Source organism: Palaemon carinicauda, chromosome 27 (assembly GCF_036898095.1).
Source record: "Palaemon carinicauda isolate YSFRI2023 chromosome 27, ASM3689809v2, whole genome shotgun sequence".
NCBI lineage: Eukaryota > Metazoa > Arthropoda > Malacostraca > Decapoda > Palaemonidae > Palaemon > Palaemon carinicauda.
The window spans coordinates 51,752,448-51,759,947 of record NC_090751.1 but is presented as its reverse complement, the minus strand read 5'-3'; positions in this window follow the sequence as shown (position 1 = coordinate 51,759,947).

The window sequence follows — 7,500 nt, the reverse complement described above, 5'->3', positions numbered from 1 at the left end:
GGATGTTTGGCACTTAAGCTCCTTTGAAGATCTCAAAAGCCTCGACAAAAGACAAGTTAATTCAAACTGACATTTGCTTTCTAAATATTATCATGGTGTATTTTTTTTTTCTTTGAGAAGCTTATTTGCGTGAGACTTCCTTTCTATGCTACTGAAGATTGCAATGAATTGATGTTACTAAGCTTAACGTGAAATATCAGTATACATACATACATACATACATACATACATGAGTTAGGACAAAATTGTGGGGATATTTCTTTTTAGCTCTTGGGATATTAATCAACAAAATTTCATACGGAAGAAGAATACAATATCCATAGAACTAAGAGCACGTAGAATTCTAGAGGTTAAATGCAAAGAAATCTGAAACATCAATCTATTCAGCTGGATCTTTAGAAAACATTGACATACTTTTTTGTATATAAAATCTAACGAGAATTAATTTTATGAGTGAAACCGGTGAAATACTTTTGACTGATACAGAAATATTGTGTCCATATTGATACTTTGCATTTCGAGTAACTTGCTACTTTAAGAGTAGCTGATATGGCCGAATAGTTTTCCTTTAGATCCCAGACCATTACCTTCGGTAGCATTTTCCATCAATAAATACGAGAAGCGACATGAAATGGGTAATGTCAGGTCAGAAAGGAGAGTCTTTATGATATGGAGAACTCCAATGGATATTTGCATGTACTATGTTGTTATCTCTAATGGATTTTCCAATCAAAAGAAGATGAGGAACTTTATGAAACTCTGAAACTAAATGATCTTGAGAATGATTACAAGACCGGATAGCCTTCACAAGGAACACTAAAAGTGCACAAACTGATATTCCTCAAAATTTTATGTATCTTTTACCCTGATTATACAGTTTTGCAATACACCAATTGCTACACATGACGCCCACTAATTTTTCTTTTTTCTTTAGAAAAAGCTTTAAACAATAAAGGCTAAATAAGAAGCTTTTCTTAGGATAATATTTAGTTTAATATTTCCGTCTTAATGTACCTTTATATTTTCCCCTGTGCTGTGGATTTAGTCGCCTCTTGAGGTTTCATGTAATAACTTTACTTCGTCTAACTGTGCAAAGTTTTCGGACCTCGGTGAAACCTATTTCCTCTTCCACGAGACTTCAGTTTTCTGTTGCAAGCTCATTTATTATTATTATTATTATTATTATTATTATTATTATTATTATTATTATTATTATTGGCTAAGCTATAACCCTAGTTGGAAAACCAGGATGTTAAGACAAAGGGTTCCAACAAGAAAAAATAGCCCAGTGAGGAAAGGAAATAAGGAAATGAATAAACTATATGAAAAGTAATAAACAAGTAAAATAAAATATCTTAAGAACAGTAACAACATTAAAACAGATGTTTCGTATCTAAACTATAAAAAGAGACTTATGTCAGCCTGTTCAACATAAAAACGTTTGCTGCAAGTTTAATCTTTTGAAGTAATACCGATTCAATTAATCGATTAGGAAGATCATTCCACAACTTGGTCATAGCTGAAATAAAACTTCTAAAATAGTGTGTAGTATTGAGCCTCGCTATGGAAAAGGCCTGACTAGTTAAAATGACTGCATACCTAGTATTACAAACAGGTTTCTATAAATACGCACGATTAAGACTTCTATTTCTATGCTATTTATTTGTTCTTTGATTTTTTTATTTACTGGCCTTCATATTTGTTATGGCGGTCTTTCTGCAAACCTGCATGATTTACTTTTACGTTTTTCATGATTTTTTTTTTCTTCAATGATAGTATTTAATTCTAATTCTGTTCGATCAACTAGTCTTCGCGCTACATCTCAAACTAAAGTAAAGTTTCTTGGTTTCTCAATTCTACACTGCATAAAAAAAGCTTATATAATTTGACAAAAATCAATGAAAATCCTGAACGTTCGGAGTTTTGAAAATACTTGTGCAGTCAAACAATACTGGTAAACAGACAGTAGTAATAATCGGACCGATAAAGAACCAAAATCTCAGGCATAAAAAAGTCACAGAAAAAACTTTCGTTATAAACAGACGAGATATAACCAAAAACCCAGTTAAAAAGTTCAAAGAAATAACCAAAATTCTAAAATTTAAGTTATAAAGAGGTAAAAGATATCCAAAATACCATTTACAAAACAAGTTAAAGAAATAACCAAATTTCAGTTACAAACAGACTAAAAGACATAACCAAAATCCCAGTTACAAACTGGCCAGAAAAATAACCCAAAATCCCAGTTACAAACAGGGTAAAAAAGAAACAAAAACCCCGTTTACTAACAAGCTAATGAAATAGCAAAAATCAAAGTTATAAAAAGGCCATATCATATAAATTTCCAAATCTTGAGTAATAAACCGGTCAATGAAATAACCAGATTCTAAGGTACAAACAGGCCAAAAAAATAACCATAGTCTCAGTTATTATAAACAAGCAAAGAATTAACCAAAACATTCTAGTCATGAACAGTCTAGAATAATAAACTAACACCCCAGTTATAAACAGACAAAATAAATAACAAAAATTAGTTACAAAACGGACAGAGAAATAAGCAAAACCAGTTATGAGATGGGCATAGAAATAGCCAAAATTCGGTTACAAACAGTCTAAAGTTATATCTAAAATCCCAGTGAAGGACACTCCAGACAAAAAAATCTCCTTTATAAACCCGCAAAGAAGTACCCAAAAACCCAGTTAATATAGACCAGAAAAATAGCCTAAAACCAAGTCATAAACCGGCCAACGAAATAAAACATATATATTGTAATGGAGAGGGCAAAGAAGTAACCAAAGCCCCAAGTAAAAACAGGCCTAAGACATAACCAAAAATTCCAATTATACACAGACAAGAAAAAACGACCAGTTATAAACATGCTATTGAAATAACCAAGACCTTAATTAAAACAGATCTGAGAAATAACTAGAACCAAACTTATAAATCGTCTAAATAAATAACAAAAATGTAGTTATAAACAGGTCGGGGAAAAAACCAAAACCACAGTTATGAGAAGCCCAGAGAAATAACCAATTTCCAGTTACAAAAGGTCTAATGCTATAAATAAAATCGCAGTGGTATTGACTACATATAAAGGTTAAAAACACACCAAAATTAGTTATAAACAGGCCAGAGAGATAGCCAAAAGCCCAGCTAGAAACAGGCATAAGAAATAGCAAAAATCTTGGTTATAAACAAACTAAAAGAATAACCTGAGCCTTAGATATAAATATATCAGAGAAATAGCCAGAATCCCAGTTATAAACAGTTCAGAGAAATACCCAAGACCGCAGTTATAAATCAACCGCCACCCCCCCCCCCCCAAAAAAAAAAAAAAAAATAAGGATCCCAGTCATAAAAAAATGCCAGAAAAATAGCTAAAGCCCCAATTATCCATAGGCCAAATAGACAACCACAATCTTAGTTATCAACAGGGTGGAGCAACATCCAAAACCCCATATAAAGCAAACCAGAGATATAACCGAATACCCTGTTATGAAGAGGTACACATAATAACCAAAAATCCAGTCATAAACACGCCAAATAATTAACATTAACCTCAGGAAAAACAGACCAGAGAAATAACTAGATCCCCAATTTCAAACAGTCTAAAGAAATAATCACAATCCCAGATATAAACAGTCCAAAGTAATAAAAAAAATAAAAAACTAGCAATAAAGGCCACAAAATAACGAAAACTCGTTATAAAGAAGCTAGCAAATAACCAAAATCATAGTTACAGCCAGGTTGAAGGAATACCCAAAATCACTGTGGTATATAGACTTACTGAATAACAAGAATTCCAGCTATAAACAGGCCAGAGCAATAACCAAAATCACAGTTATAAACAGGCCAAAGAAATAACCAAGACTCTCGGCTTAAATATTATGAAGAAATACCAAAACCAAAGTTATAAAACGAACAATGAAATAATCAAAATCCCAGTTATAAATAGCACAAAGATATTACCAATCAGACAAAAAAAAAGAAAAAAAAACGAAAAAGAGATATAAACTGGCTAAGGAAATGACGAAAATCCCGGTTATAGAGACTAAAAATAGCCAAAATTCTAATTATAAACCAGAAGAGAAATAAGTAATACCCCAGTTATAAAAAAGGAAAGAGAAAATGTAAAAATCCCAGTTATAAAGTGGTCAAAGAAATAACCAAAATTCCATTCACAAACAGTCTAAAGTTATAACGAAATCCCAGACAAAAATAATTACCATCTATGAAAAGCCAAAATAAATAACCTGTACGCCAGTAATAAATAGGCCAGAAAAAAGAACCAAAACTCAAGTTATGAAAAAGACAAAGAAATAATCAAAACCCCATATTAAACTTACCAAAGAATAACCAAATCCCCGGTTATAGTGAGGCCAAAACAATAACCAAGATCCCAGCTCTATATATATTTTTATGCAAGATGTCGGAGTCCTCTTAATCTGGCCTGTGACCACTTTCTCTTTTTGTGACTTTCACCTCTACCTCTCCCCACACTACACTCAACAAACAAGGTGAATTCTTCTATCTTAAAACGAATGGCCTCATATATAACATTTTAAAGGACTAAGGTTTAAAGGTCACTCATGGTAGAGGCAAGGGACATGACAATGCCCTAAAGACCGACCATATATACATATGATCAACGCCCAAACCCCCTCTCCACCAAGCTAGGACCAGGGAGTGCCAGGAAATGGCTGCTGATGACTCAACAGGAAGAGCTTTAGGCTCCTCCAACCCCACCCTCCTCCCTAACTGACAAGGATAGTGATGTTGGAGGCACTACTAAAAAGTATTGAGTTTGAGCAGGGTTCGAACTCTCGTCCAACAGATTACGAGAGAGGGACGTTTCCAATAGGCTACCACAGCTCTTCTTGAGTTTCCGTATAAGGACTGTTCCTGTTGTATTTGGATTCTTGTTTAAAGGTTTAAGGGCCGCTCATGGAATGGCAGAGGCATAAGGCAGTGACATTACCCTATCAAGCAGGACAATGCCATAGAGACTGATCATATAAGCATATGATCAACGCCCATGCCCCCTCTCCACCCAAGCTAGGACCAAGGAGGGTCAGACAATGGCTGTTGATGACTCAGCAGATAGACCTATAAGCTCTCCCAAACCCCACATCCTTAGTTCACAAGAATAGTAAGGTTGCAGCGACCAAAGGAACTAACGCGTTTGAGCGAGACTCGAACCCCAGTCTGCCGATCACCAACCATCAGGCCACCACAACCTTTCAAATATAATCGATATTTGTTATATTTGTGATTTATGATATTTCAAAGCATCCAACCGAATTTGCCATAAGATTTGTTAATGCAAACTTCCTGCTCAGATATACTCCTTTCTATGAACTTACTTCAAATTTGTTTTTGTTGACTTGCGACATATTTCTTCCTCAGTCTTAATGTTAGTTTCTTATCGTCTAGTCTTCCCTCCTCTTTGTCTAGAATCTTTCGAAACTAACGTCTCTAACATTGATGTTCTTAAAGACAAATGAAGTTTACCATCCCGATCTCTTATCAGCAATTTTATATTTAATCTCCAAGTAATTTTTTAATCTTCTACTTCTGAACTAGGAAGCATATCTTAATGTCGATCTCATAGCTGTTCATTCAAACACTATTTTATTTTCTTCAATGTAAAATCAACTTCTGACTTCTGTGGCCGTTTTGGGTTGTCAGGTTATCAAAAATTATTTCGAAAAAAACTGTTTCTTAAAAGAAAGTTTAGTTCTATAGCTTGATTGATTTTCCTCATCACAGTCACTACAGCTTTATATCAAATCATATTCCGGGATCTTGCCATGCCTCCTCTATTAATAACAATGAATGAAATACAAAGGGTTTAATCAATGGACACCCATTTACTGCTTCTTTAGATTGCATTTCTATTCCCACGTATTCTGGTAAGAATCATCTTGCATTTATTGTATAAATCGCCAGTATCAATGTTCTTGCTTCCTGTATTCTTAACCTTTCCTCCTTTTCCATTTTTTTCCACCCGATCCAGGTAAGATAAGAACATTAGATTGGACGTCTTATCGATTTTCCTCCCATGGAGAAAGAAGGGCGAACAAGAGCTGTTTCTAGCATAGCAACAGCGAGAATCCTCCGTCACTTATTCGTGGTCCCAGTTTTGATTCTTCACCTTCTCTACTCTAATCTCATTCTCAAGGCAATCAAAGAGAACGAGTCTTTCATTTCCGGTCCGCCAAATGCGTTTTCTCTCAGCAAAGAGAAAAAAGAGACTAAACCCACACGAATTTCCTAGACCTTCCGCAACACAGATTGCTGAAATGAAATCCCGACCTAATTTTCACACCAGAAAATCTTGGCTTTGGATGCACGGGTTGGTGCCGATCATGTCATCTGCATACACTGCTTCGGGAAGATCCGGTTATGAAAGTGGGATTATTTGGACTTTTGTTGCTATAAAACGAGCCAGTGGCGGAACTAGGCCATTACGGGCCTTGGTGCATATTGTCTCAGTGGGCCCCTATCATGGAAAAAAAAAGTTAGTTGCCATTACTTGATTTACCAATAAATAATGCTCTTAAATAATGCAAAACACACATATTCATATTCATTTGATTTATGGGTGTGTATATATACCTGTATATATACCTGTATATACTTTACTTACTGTGATGGCTGCTTTTCCGGTCCCATACAGCAGGGGAACCCCACTCTCTACAGGACCTCCACTGTCGTTTTACCTTGTTCGTTCAGAGTATTTAACGTTTCATATCGCGTATTGTTCATTTACTGTTAAATCGTCACTGTCAGAAGGCTCGTGAAATAAGAGTCTTCAGTTTCCTCTTGAAATCCTTAATGTCTTCAATCACTCGAATGTTTCATGGGAGCTTATTATATAGTCTCTGGAACGCATATTTAAAGGCTCTAGACTGTCTAGAGCCTGAAGTAGACATAAATCTAGGTTCTAACAGTTTGAAGCCATCTGTAACTATTCTCGTGTCGACACGATTTGTTGGCTGCGCAATATGTAGCAATTCTCTTAAGTATTTTGGACGCCCGGTTCTAATAACTTGGTGGGTTATTGTACATATTTTAAATTCTCGCTTTAATCGGCAGCCAGTGTAAATCGATTAGTATAGGGGTGATCCTTTCTCCAGGTGGGACACCTTCTATCAGTCTTGCTCCTCTGTTTATTATGTTTTGTAATTTCTTAAGTTGCACTTTTGGTAAATTGTAGTAGATAGAGTTGCAGTTGTCAATCCTGGTAATAACTCAGTTTATCACAAGTTCCTTTACAGAATTTTCGTCCAGGTACTTTTTTATAAACACAATATTTCTTAGATGATAACCAGCAGTTTTTATTACATTATTTATTTGGGCATTTAGAAACAGGTTACAGCCAAGAAATACACCTAGATCTCGAACTTCACTAGATATCGGCACCGAGTCATTATTTATGTTCATTTGAATATCACCTGAGTTTCTCACGCTGTTTCTCTTGCCCACCACCATGAATT